Source organism: Hevea brasiliensis, unplaced genomic scaffold (genome assembly GCF_030052815.1).
Source record: "Hevea brasiliensis isolate MT/VB/25A 57/8 unplaced genomic scaffold, ASM3005281v1 Scaf53, whole genome shotgun sequence".
Lineage (NCBI taxonomy): Eukaryota > Viridiplantae > Streptophyta > Magnoliopsida > Malpighiales > Euphorbiaceae > Hevea > Hevea brasiliensis.
In genome coordinates this window covers 108,631-122,512 of record NW_026615062.1, presented here as the reverse complement: position 1 = coordinate 122,512, position 13,882 = coordinate 108,631, and positions in this window count along the sequence as shown.

Sequence of the window (13,882 nt, the reverse complement as noted above, 5' to 3'; positions counted from 1 at the left end):
TCTTTTCTTCTTTTCTCTACTCATTTTCAATTCAATTTTTAGCAATATTTTTTCATATTTTAGATCATAATAATTATTTGCTTAACTGGACAAGTCGGTCAAAAATCATCTCTAAAGACGAAATGACCAAAATGCCCTCCGTTTGGCTTAACAGATAAGAATTATCTGCACATATTGAAAAATTTTTCTAAGCATCTTCTTGGCATTCTAATGCCATAAAACCCTCAATGACTCTTCTCTGGAGTCCCAAAAATTATTTTAAGAATTTTTTCCTGGGTCTAGGGCTTCTAGTTGCAAGGACCGCAACTTCCCACTGGGTTACCCATCGCTAGGGTACCGACTCATTTAACTTGGTTGTATTTTATTTCTAAAATTTTTTCTAAATTTTTCTTATTAATATTTGAGTTAATTATGGTTCTTCACTTTAGTTTAAATATTTTTCCGGACGTTCTAGCTATCCGGACCGACACTGGTCACCGGAACAGTAGAATGTACGGAGTTGCTACAGGGAGGGTGTTACATTCCTAAAACTACCTTTAGAACCCGCTATGGCCATTATGAGTTCTTGGTCATGCCATTCAGGTTAACTAATGCTCCAGCTGATTTTATGGATCTGATGAACACTATCTTCAGACTATACCTCGACCAGTTTGTTATGGTATTCATAGATGATATATTGGTCTACTCGATGAGTGCAGAGGAGCATGATAGACATTTGTAGATTGTACTGCAGACTTTGAGGGAGAAACAGATATACGCCAAATTGTCGAAGTGTGAATTTTGGCTGAAGAAAATATCCTTCTTGGGGCACGTAGTATCAGTAGAAGGCATCAAGGTAGATCCAAGTAAGATAGAAGCTGTCCTTAATTGGAGACCACCCAAAAATATCACAGAGATTCGTAGTTTTCTGGGTTTAGTTGGATATTACCGCCGATTTGTGAAAGGGTTCTCCATGTTGGCATCTCCATTGACCAAATTACTTTGAAAAGATGTGAAATTTCAGTGGACGGATAAATGTCAACAGAGTTTTGATGAATTGAAGAAATGTTTGACTGAAGCTCCAGTCCTTACTTTACCTACCCCGAGTTAAGAATACACAGTTTATAGTGATGCTTCTCACAATGGGTTAGGCTGTGTACGAATACAAGAGCAGAATGCCATTGCCTATGCATCACGCCAGCTGAAACCACATGAGAGTAGCAGCTATTGTGTTCGCTCTTAAGATCTAGAGACACTATTTGTATGGGAGAAGTGCTACATCTACACAGATCATAAGAGTTTGAAGTATCTGGGCACTCAGAAGGAGTTGAATTTGAGACAGAGGAGATGGTTAGAGTTGATAAAAGACTATGATTATCTGATAGACTATCAGCCAGGAAAAGCTAATGTGGTGGCTGACACCTTAAGTCGTAAGACTATGGCAAGTCTACGGGTTACTCCTTTATCTATGGTACATGAGTTGAGAGTATTGCATGCCAGCTTAGAGATTAATGATGAGAGGCAGACAGTAGTTGCATGGCATGTATAGCCAGTGTTGATTGATCAGATAAGAATGGCTGCTTAGAATGATCAGAGGTATCAAAAGCTATTAGAAGAAGTTATAATGGGTAAGAAACTAGAATTCTCAGTAAGAGATAACGGTCTACTACTACACCAAGGTAGAATGTGCATTCCTAATGATGTTGATTTGAGACAGATCATTATGAAGGAAGCACATGAGTCTCCTTTTGCTATGCACCTTGGTGGCACAAAAATATATAGAGGGCTAAAAGAACATTACTGGTGGATGGGTATCAAGAGAAATGTAGCAAAATTTGTTTCCAAATGCCTAACTTGTCAGCAAGTGAAAGCAGAGCATCAAGTACCAGCTGGTTTGTTACATCCACTACCAGTACCAGAATGGAAATGGGAGAGAATAACTATGGATTTTATGATGGGACTTCCGAGGACATAGAAGAGCCATGATGTAGTATGGGTCATTATTGACAGACTGACCAAGTATGCTCATTTTCTGCCCGTCCGGATGGACTACAGTTTAAAAAGATTGGCCAAGCTGTACATTGATGAGATAGTAAGATTGCATGGAGTGCCAGTATCCATCGTATCTGACAGAGATCCTAGGTTCACTTCTAGATTCTGAGGTAGTCTTCAGAGACCCCTAGGAACTAGATTGAACTTTAGCACGGCATTCCACTCACAAACAGATGGCCAGTCTGAGAAAGTAATTCAGATCTTGGAGGACATGCTACGGGATTGTGTGATTGAGTTTGAGGGCAGTTGGGACACACACTTGCCTTTGATTGAGTTTGCTCATAATAATAGCTACCAATCAAGCATTGGGATGCCTCCATATGAAGCTTTATATGGCAGAAAATGTAGAACCCCATTGTGTTGGTATGAAGTGGGTGAAAGAAAGATGATTGGACCAAAAATTATTTAGCAAACTGAAGAGAAAGTCAGATTGATCAGAGATCGACTCAAAGTTGCATCAGATCGTCAGAAGTCCTATAATGATCTGAAGAGAAGAGATATTGAGTATGCAATGGGTGAGAAAGTATTCCTCAAGGTTTGCCCTTGGAAGAAAATTATGAGATTCGGCAGAAAGGGGAAACTGAGTCCTCATTTCATTGGGCTATATGAGGTTCTGGAGAGAGTGGGTCCTTTGGCATATCGTTTGGCAGTACCTCCAGAGTTGGAGAAGATATATAATGTCTTCCATGTATCTATGTTAAGGAGGTACAGATTTGACCCATCTCATGTACTACCAGTAGAAGAGATTGAAGTGAATCCAGACCTCACATATGACGAAGAACCCATATAGATTGTGGCTTATGAGGTGAAGCAGCTGAGGAACAAGCAGATATCACTGGTAAAAGTGCTGTGGAACCATCATTCGGGCTAGGAGGCTACGTGGGAACGAGAGGAGGATATGAGGAGACAGCACCCACAGCTGTTCAGAGATTGATACTAGATAAAAATTTCTAGACAAAATTTATTTTAAAGGGGGGAGAATTGTAACACCCGTATTGGCATAGCCTGGTATATTTCACTGTTTCGGTGACCAGTGTCAATCCAGACAATTAAGAAAATTAGAACCACATCTAAGACACCTAGATAAGCCCTGAACGCAAATAATTAGTAATTGCCAAATAGTTAAGCATAAAGAAGAAAAACAGAGCACAAGAAGTTAAATGAGCCGGGAGTCACAGTAATGGGTGACCTTCTCGGGAATGACTGCGATATCAGTCTAAACTCAAATTTCGAACCGTAAAATGTGACGATGCGATCCTTAGGACTATTGCGAACACAGTGGAAAAGAGAAAATCATAGAAAAGAATTGTTAAGCGGGTCAAATAATTAGGTTAGGGATTCAGAAGAAATATCGAATAATTGCCAAACCGAATCGAACCGACGAGGGGCAATTTGGTCAATTCACCCCTAGAGCTGACTCCTGACCTAACTGTCCAATAAAATCAGAGAAACGAAATTTTTGAGATCGAGAATTAAATTAAAGAACTAAAGAAAAAAATAAGATGAAAAATTCAAAAAGAAAGAATATTATGACATCATACATTACCTAAGCATGATGAAATAAATTTTAAATTTTATAATTTGAAAATTAGAGGATAATCATTTAAAGAGACAATTTAAATAGATTTGAAATTATTTTTGGATTTATGATAAATTATGATACTGAAACACTGTGAAATTGTGTGTTTCAGTTGAAAAGAATACCGGAAAAGAACCCGAATCGTCGAGTCAAGGCCAAGAGGCAACTCGTATAAGGTTTGTGCACAACATAGAAATTTCTATAAATTTTCTTCTGCAAATTGTTTTGAATGAATTGTGATATTAAATTGTGACTTAATTGCATTGAAATATTTATTATGCTTTTGACTTAAATTGTTGAAAGTTTACTTGTATGTGTTTGAAATGGCAGTAAATGTTTAATAAATTGATAAGATAGTTTTGAAATCATAGTGTCATGACCATATATTTGAATGTCTCACTAACATGACTAGTGATACAAATTAGTTTTGAATTTTGATTCCTTCTCTGGCTGAAGTGTTGAAGTGTGTGCCAGTAGAAGAAGAAATTTGAATGGATATCCATATATTTGAGCTAGCTAGCCTTGTGAATTCTCATAAGCCTTCAGCTATTGAGATGAATATGTTTCGAATGGCATGGTATAACTATGTGTTTTTATGCAATTGATTTGAGAATTCCTAAATGAAATTGTTTGGACTAAAAGTTTATAAATCATGTTTTGCATATGTCTTTCATTTTCAGTAATGTATTTGAATAAATGTGATTTAAATTATGCACAAATATTATTTTAGTATGTTGTGCACCACTGAGTCATAGTACTCAGTGATGGCTATTATTGCAGTCACAGATATAGAGACTAGAGGAGCAACAGAGTGAGCTGCTGAGGATCTTGGAGCCACCTTTTCTAAAGTTTATTGAGTATATTTTATACCCTAATTGTAATATTTATTTTGATGTATGTAAATGTATGTACATGTATAAACTGGTCATGAGCAGTTGTATAGAGTTTGTAATAATATTAGTTTGGATTTTCTCATGTATATTTTGGATGATGAATGTAAATTATTTTTACTTTAATGAAAAATGAATGGAATTATTGAGTGTTATTTTTAATGACAATTGAATTGAGAATTGATGTTGAAAAGTTTGTTGAGGTAGTAGTGAGTTTGATGAAAAAGAATTATTGGAAGTATTTTTACCGGTTTTTGAAGAACTATTTTCTTAAAATACAGATGGCACTCTGCCAAAATTTTTTTAAAATTTGCGGACAAATAAAAATGGACAAAAATTTTAACCAGCTTTTAAACTTCTATTAAATGTAAGAAAATGCTCACCACTTCCAAAAAGTAAGAAAATGGTTTTAAAATCCCTTATAGGGTACTTAATGAGTTATCGATAGGTAAAGTTCAGTAGTTCATTAGGTATTCAACGGGATCATGTTATGCCTTATAGAGGGGTAAGGTGTGACATGTACTAGGCCGGATATCGCGTATGCTGTTAGTTTGACTAGCAAGTTTCAATCCAATCCAGGTTTGGAACACTGGATAGCTGTCAAGAATATCCTTAAGTACTTGAGAAGAACTAAGAATTTATTCTTGATTTATGGAGGTGGTGACTTACAGTTGGATAGTTATACTGATTCTGATTTCCAATAAGATATCGATGATAGAAATTTTACCTCTAGGTTTGTGTTCATTTGTAATGGAGGTGCAGTTAGTTGGAAGAGTTTCAAACAGAGTATGACTGTTGATTCCACTACAGAGGCTGAGTATATTACTGCATCAGATGCTGCAAAAGAGGCTGTTTAGATAAAGAAGTTCGTGTCAAAACTTGCAGTAGTTCCATCCATTGAGTCAGTAGTTCCTCTCTACTATGACAACAATGGAGCGATCATACAGGCTAAGGAACCTCGGTCTCACCAGAAATCCAAACACATAGAAAGGTGCTACCACATTATCAGAGAGATAGTTGGGCGAGGCGATGTAGCCATGTAGAAAATAGCATTAGCTGAAAATCTAGCTAATCCATTCACGAAGCCTATGTCACAAGCTCAGTTAGACCGACATCTTGAGAAGATGGGTCTAAGATATTGTAATGAATGGCTCTAGTGCTAGTGGGAGATTGTTAGTAGTATACCCTAGAGCATATCATTTAGCATGTATCTTGTACATATTTTATTAATAAAAGGCAATTTCACTTTTCTGTTTACATTATGTATTTATGTGTAATATGTCCATTGAAATTTTGTTAGAAATTCTATTCTTAAGTTGTTAAGAATATGAGTGATAGTATTTTTAGCACAAAGTATCATAAATTGGTTCACAATCGAGGATACTTCACACAGGACATGACTTATCTAGAAAGATTGGATTCATATTTGTTCCCAAGGTATTTATATGAGATATAAATACGATGGAATGGTGAGTCTCATGCCATATAACAAACATGATAGGCACTTATACATGATAAGTAGGTCAAACCAGTGACGCATATGACAAGCACATAGAGTTTACTCTTGTCAATGCATTGTCATATATCATATCAGTGTACATAATCCTTAGACCTGAGATAACACAGTTATCTTGTATATAGGTGGTTTGAGTTTGATACTGCTTTCATACTTGTACTGTGTATGGGTATATGGGCATGTGTTGGCTCCTACTAGTTATATATGGAGATAGGTATTGATCAAGATAGAATCTGTTACCCTAAGTAAATAGGGATAAAATTCTATATTCATTTAATTGTTCTTGATGTTTTAAGTTCCTGGCCAGGACAGACAGATTTAGCCAGAAAAGAGTTTCTGACAAAAAAATCTAATTAATCAAGAACTAGAATTGAAAGAGAATATAATGTTCATAGCAAATGGGGTTTGACATTAACCATGACTCCAGCTCGAGTTGGGATTTTGTAATAGAGAGATTCTAGTGCATGGTAACATATGATTATAGGTTCATTTAAGGTATTCCTTGTTACTGATTGGGTGGCCATGGCATGCTATGCTAGGTGTCAACCATAGTCTATGAGATGCCTAAAATGATTTAGAGAAATCATTTATGGTAAGAAAGAGTTCTGATGATATTAAGAGTTAATATCATATCTCATTGCCAACTAGTGATGAGCCTAGTGAGTCACACACATACACAAGTTAATCACCAAGTTAAATGTGATTTAATTGATTAATTAAAGAGTTTAATTGATTAATTAAATAGGTTTGATTTGCAATAAGATTGCAAAATCCCTAGCATGGCTTGAAACCAAATCTATGTTATTGGATGTATAGTATAAGTTAAATTTATATTTAAAGTGTTTAAATATGAATTTAATTATGAGAAATTAATTAATGGAGATTAATTAATTAATTTATATTTGATATAAATTGATTAGAAGAGGAGAAATAATGATTTTGGGTTGAGAACTCAAAATTAAAACATAAGGGTAATTTGGTCATTTCACATGGTGACATGTGGCACCATGAGATGGTGACACATGGCATCGTATAAGTTTGCCATTTGTCTTCCTATCATGCAAGGTGATCAAAGTCAAGATTAAGTCTAGCTTTGACACTTGGCTTAATGTGATTAAATCAATTAAAAATAAGATGCAATGTGGTGGTGACATATGGCAAAGGGTTTAAGTGATTATTTGACCTAATCATAAAAGGGAAAAGAAAAGAAGAAACACATACAACTTTCTCTTGCCTTTCAAGTGTGGCGGCACATTGCTCTCTTCCTCTCCTCTCAATTTCTCAACAATTCAAAGAGACATCATCCATTCCCTTTGAATTAAAATTGCTAGGATTTGTTTCTAGTGTCCTATATACACATATAACCTCTCTAAAAGCAAAACCCCAAATTATAATTGGTTGGCAAGGCTTGAGAACCAAAGTTGGGGGCTGCCCATTGGTGATCTTAGTATGGACAAGCTAGAGGGACAAAACTTGGGGTCCTAGGAGCTTCCTAAATGTGCCAATTGCATCCATAGTGCATCAAAGAGGTTAGTACCCAAATTCCTCTTTCAAACTAGAGTTTAATTGAATTAATTTGTTAATTCAATCCTAATACATATTAAAAGTGTTTTAATATGCAATTGAGCATTGAAATTAATTAGGCACATAAGAGATGTGGCATGATGCATGTAACCCTAAAAGAAAATTTTTGAACCTTCATCTGCATTAAACCTCTAGGAGAAGGACTCTCAGCTGAAGTTCCAAAAGTTCAAGGCTACAGATCTTTGTTCTAGGTTCTTTTATTTTATTTTTTTAGATTGTATTATGTTCTTTTATTTTAATTTCATTATGTTTGTTGAACTCACCATGAGTAAGTAATTTGTTTAATTCTAGGATTAAGAGAATAGCACTTTCAATTTCTATTATAGATATATGCTAAAGTTATTTAATAGATTTGAGTTTTGTTCTTTGATTTAATATTCTATGTTCTTAATGCATGCTATGTGTTGGTACCTACTTAGTCATGATATAAGATACTAACTGAAGAACTGAAAGCTGAACATTAATATTGAAAATCAGGAATTTAAACTTGGAAAATCTGACTTAGAGATAGGCTAAAATCCTTTGTGGAATCCCATAATTAATCAAAGAATTTAAAGGGTTTTAATTAAGATTGATCGCCATGAAAGTAGGGTTCGAATTAATTAAAATACACCTAAAGTGCCTTGAGAGAGGACTTGAGATATCTTAGGATTGATTTTCATCAAAGTAACAATTCTCAATTTGTTAAATAGGTATGGTTAAGTCCATAATAAGGTTGAAGTATGAAATCTTAATTATAGAATTGCTTTAGTTAATTGATTTCTAAATCTAAGTTTATTATTTTGTCTTCTTTTATTTTCACGTCTTTAGTTAGTTTAAATTTAATCTCCCAAATTCGATAGTCTAAACAGTCAAAATTATTATCTAGCTTAGTACTTATGCTTACAAATTCCTCATGGGAATGATACTCTACTCATTTCTATATTACTTATTTATGATCCGTGCACTTGTGGGGTTGTAAACTAGCAAACATTTATATATTTGGATTGTGTTTTAGAGCCTTGTGGTATGTTTTAGAGGTTTTGAGAGAGAATTTCTGTTGTTTTTTAAATTGGGAATTCTATAAATTCCTAGGTTCGGCTATCGAAAACCATTATTTCAATAATCGAAGCATGTAGTTTCTTAAGAAAGAATTTGGAGAAATTTCGGGTTCAGCAGCTAAAGTCCATGACTTCAGCAGCCATAGTGGCTGCTACCCTAAATGGGTACCCGATGTTCAAAGGTTCGGCAGCCAAAGTCTAAGACTTAAGTAACCGAACTTGGTTTTGTGAGCCTTAATTCTCCTTTAGTTTTAAGGTTCCATAACATGATTTTATGGTTCCTAAGGACCTAGAATAAGATGTTTGATATACGAGTAGAGTTCTAGAGCTTCAAATAACTCCTTAGGTTCCAATGTTTATAAGATCGAATTTGAGCAATTCAAGAAGCTAAGGATCCAAAGCTAGCTACCATTCATGTTAGGTAGTTGATAGGCTATAAGAGGTGAGTAACTCTAACCCTAATAAATGTAAATTCATTAAATGTAATTCATGATCATCCACGTGCATCATTTCATTCTTTACTAAGGTGTATATATCTATAGCATAAATTTGTTACATTTTTGCATAATTGTTATTGATGCATGATGGAATTTGGATGACCCACCAGTTTTCCTATGTTATGTATATGTTATGCTTATGATGTGATCATGCATAATCTGTGGTAGTAAGATCAGGTGAGGCCTAATAAGCCCCTAGTGCACTACTTTTAAGTGGAAGTCCTGAGGAGCCTCTGTATGAGCCGGGCATATTAGATCTGAGGAATCACTGGTGACAATTTCATCTTATGTCGAATGTTTATAATGTAAAAACTCATTTGAATGATGCATTGCATATGTATGAAATGAATGATATAATTAATTTATGTTGGTTAGTTTACTCACTGAGCATGTATGAGCTCACTTCTTTCCCCTAACCCCAGGTGTAGGAGTGCAGGAGTAGAAGAGTTCCTTAGAGTTTGAACAATAGGAGTAACTGTAGAGTTTTGATATGTATGTTGAATGTTTAGTGCACATGTAATATGTAAAGGAATAGTTACTATACTAGTATTCAAGTTTTTAATAGATGTTTTATCTCAAGTATAAGTGATGCAATTACATATGTTTGAAACCTCAGCTAACTCCTCATATGAGTATGTATATATGAACTAATTACACTTTTCATTTTATATATGTAAAAATTTAAATTCTAAGCCATTTCTATGTTATTTATTAATGAGAAAACTAAAGTGTGATGGTTTGGAGTATGCTTGGTTGTGACATACAGGGATATGTTCATGTTTAATAGGTTTTTAGGCTTGCTACGAGTTTCAATAGCCTTAAGCTGATCTAATCCCTAGCATCGGTAATGGCTGCCAGGCTGGTTTATTATAGCTTAGAACTTTATTATTATAAGAAACCATTATGAGTATATTTCCTATTGGAATGAGAATTAGCAATTCTCTCTACTTCTACTGTGTGAAGTATTACAATAGGGCAATACAAGTTGTCACCAAATAGGGGAATAGAGCCATATATAAATCAAAGAAAAAGAGCTGAAAAAAAAAGAGATCTATATTCTTTAACATAATTTTAGTGACACAAAGGAAAGAAAAATGGTCTTTTCTTTGTGGTTCTATATTGGTGTTTTTCCTTTGTGTGATTTTGATCCTATCAAGGTGATTTTGATCTACAATTTATTTGGGAATTATCTGCAATCTAGATACATTTAGACTATGGATTTTATATTAATTCATGGGTAACATGTGATTAAATATGGATTAGTGATACAATGTTGGTTATGGGTTAATATGTTTAATATAATATGGTTATGCCATATTGATTTTCTAACATTGGTATCACGGCTATTTTCTTGTTTTCCTAGTCTAAATATGTTAATTGACATGTTAAACACATGCTAGGGTGATTAGAATTAAATCTAGAATTTAATTTTGCAAATATGAATTTATTAAAACATGTTCAATATGCCTACTTTGAGCAATTATATCTCCCTAAGTTTTATCTATTATGCATGGTTTTATACCATTGTAAAGTAGACATGACAAGCTTTCCATAAATATATTATTTGTATTTTTTCAGATAAAATATGAGAGAGTTAGGTTTATTCAAAATTATCAAAAAATCACCCTAGATCTAGTATTAGGAAATATTGAAGGAGACTTTTTCTAGTGAGTTTTTAGTCACGATGAGAGTATGTGTGCCCAAAACCTTAAAAGAGGGTCCTTATTTATTTTGGAAAATACTTGACCCAAACAAATTAGAAATAGCATTTTTTATTATTTATTTAATAAAAAAAATTGAAAAATATAAAATAGATATTTTTTGAAAAAATTGTTTTTCATTTTCAATGGAAAAAATTCCTACAAGGTCCTTAAAATATTTAAAAAAAATATTAGTGATGAAAATTTTAATTTCTGAGACTTTTTATTTTATTATTTTTTGGATTTTTTGATGACTCTTTTAATTTTATTTTTTTAAAATTTACTTTAATCATCTAAAAATCATTTTAAAATGTCCAAAATTATTTAGATATTGTTTTAAATTATTTTCACTCGCTCAGAATATTTTTATCAATATTTTTATTGATGATATTTATTTTTGAGAAAATAAATATTTTATTTAGACCTTAAATTCTTTCTCTGTGTACAAAAATATGATTCGTCTTATTAGAACCCCCTATCAAGATCTTTACGGCTCAACAAAGAGCTAGAGTAGATGGAATAATTCAAGAGTTAATCTTTTTAGAGATGGATCCTAAAGATACTTCTAATGAATTAGAGCGTCTTATTAATCACATTGTAAGGGTGAATTCGAAAATGCAGCCAATTATTTGAGCAAGAGGTTTCTTGCAAGAGAGTGAGAGATATAGGGCACTAAGAGCAGTTTTACCTAACTCTAACTTAAGAGGAATTTTATATTCCACTTGGAAAAAGATGGATAAAACATTGTTGGGTGTTATAGGTGTCTAGTGGTGGAATTCATTAAGGAATACCAAAGCTGGATAGCTAGGAAGACAACATGTCTCTCACTTGGTTTATCTATACAAGATAGAAAAAGGAAATCAGTAGCCAAGAAAATATTGCCTAAGGTTGATAATGGACTGAAATTTGAGCTGAATAAAAAGTTGGAGGAATCTTTGCCAGTATCAAGGGTCTTCATCATCCTTTAGAATATACTAAGATTATTAAGGAATATTTTTTTAATATTCTTTATTATTATGAACATTTTATTTTAAAATAGTAATAAAAATATTTATTATTTATTTTATTATATAATTGTTTATTTCTTTTTTTATTTATTTATTTCCTATAGGATTTAAATATAAGTTAAGGAAAAACAATAAATTTATTATAATATAAATTTATTAGATTCTTAAATTAAGAGTAATTTAAGAATAAAATATTAATAAATTTATTAAGTTCTTAGATTAAAAGTAATTTAAGAATATTACCTTACATAATTAATGTTATTTTTATCATATATTTGGATTTTAGAGGATGATTGGAAACATAGTTAACTTTCAATTCTAAACCTAATTTAAGACAAATATTAGCATAACTAATTAGTGTAAATGTAGATATATGTTTATTAGTAAGTGCTAATAAATGTGCATAAAATATCCTAAACAAAAAAATGTCGCTAGTCGCGAAGAATGTTATAGCCAAGCTAAACAAGGGTAAGAAGCTTAACAGCAACAATTATGAAATCTGTAGTATGAAAATCCAGTATATGCTTGAGAAACAAGAAGCTCTAGAGGTCCCCAACCTAGTCATAGAAGTACCCAAAGAGGGCAACATGGCCCAGCATAGATGGGACCATGAAGCGTATGAAGCCTTAAAAAAGAAAAAGTCCATTGCTCACATTATGTTACTAAGTAGTCTGGATGATGATGTGATGCGAGAATTCAAGAAATATGGCAGGGCTAAAGACATGTGGTCTGCTCTCAAGGAAAATTTTGGAGGTATTTTGATCGCCAAACTTAGAGCTCTAACTATCAAATTTGACACTTATAAAAAGCGTCTTTATCATGACATGAAGAAACATCTAAGGTATAAGAAGCGTCCTGATCATGACTTGAAGAAACAGCTAAGGGTCATGAATAACATGGTCAATGAGCTCAAAGATGCAAATCATATTTTGACTAATGAACAATAAATCCAGGCTATCATATGCTCTCTGCTAAACAACTGGGAGAATATAAAGATGCACTTAATTCACAACACTATATCAAGACTTTGGAGGATGCTACATGTCACCTTGAACTGAAGGAAGAGCGCCTTTATTTTAGCAAGCTAATTACATATGTGTACATGGCTGGTTCAAGTTCCCAAGGGGAAAAAGAACGCAAACACAAAAACCAAGGTGGGAACTAGTAAGGTAAGGGGAATTGTGAAACAAATAAGAAACAGAAAACTGGGAAGTGAAAAGCTCCTCCTAAGAAGAAAAAGAATAACATTTCAAAAATGAAGTACTTCAACTGTGGCAATAAGGGACATTTTGCTTGTGATTGCATCGAGCCCAAAAAGACTCAAGAGCCGCATACCATGTAACGAAGGATAGAGAAGCCTTTGTGAAATTCTAACATCTACCTCATGGGATAAGATGGATATGTGTTGGAAATAACTCCAAAGTGGAGGTGAAAGGGATTGGCACATGCATGTTAGCCATGTGTGAAGGTCGAACCCTACTCCTGCGTGATGTCCTATTTACTCCAGAAATTTATAGGAATTTAGTTTTTGTTTTTGTTTTAGTTAAACTCGGTTTCACCCTTAACTTTTATGAATTAGGAGTAAACTTATTTTTAGGATCAAGTTTTTATTGTTCTGGATATTTTCTAGATGGTTTTATTGTTTTGGATATTATATCTAATTCTAATAATAATATTAACTTTTTCTTATTTACATCTTCTAATAAGTCTATGAATGATGTTAACATATGGCATGCTAGACTTGGCCACATAGGTCAATAGCGCATGCAAAGATTGGCTAAAGAGGGCCTACTATATAGTATTAATAAAGTGGAATTGTCTACTTGTGAATATTGCCTAATAGGAAAAGCATCTAGAAAACCATTTGGAAAAGAAAATAGAGCTGAATTTCCATTGCAATTAATCCACTTTGACATATGTGGTCTAATGAATATAAGGGCTAGGCATGGAGCTATTTATTTCATCACATTTATAGATGGCTTCACTCGATATGGTTATATTTATTTGATATCTCATAAATCTAAAGCTTTAAGTTGCT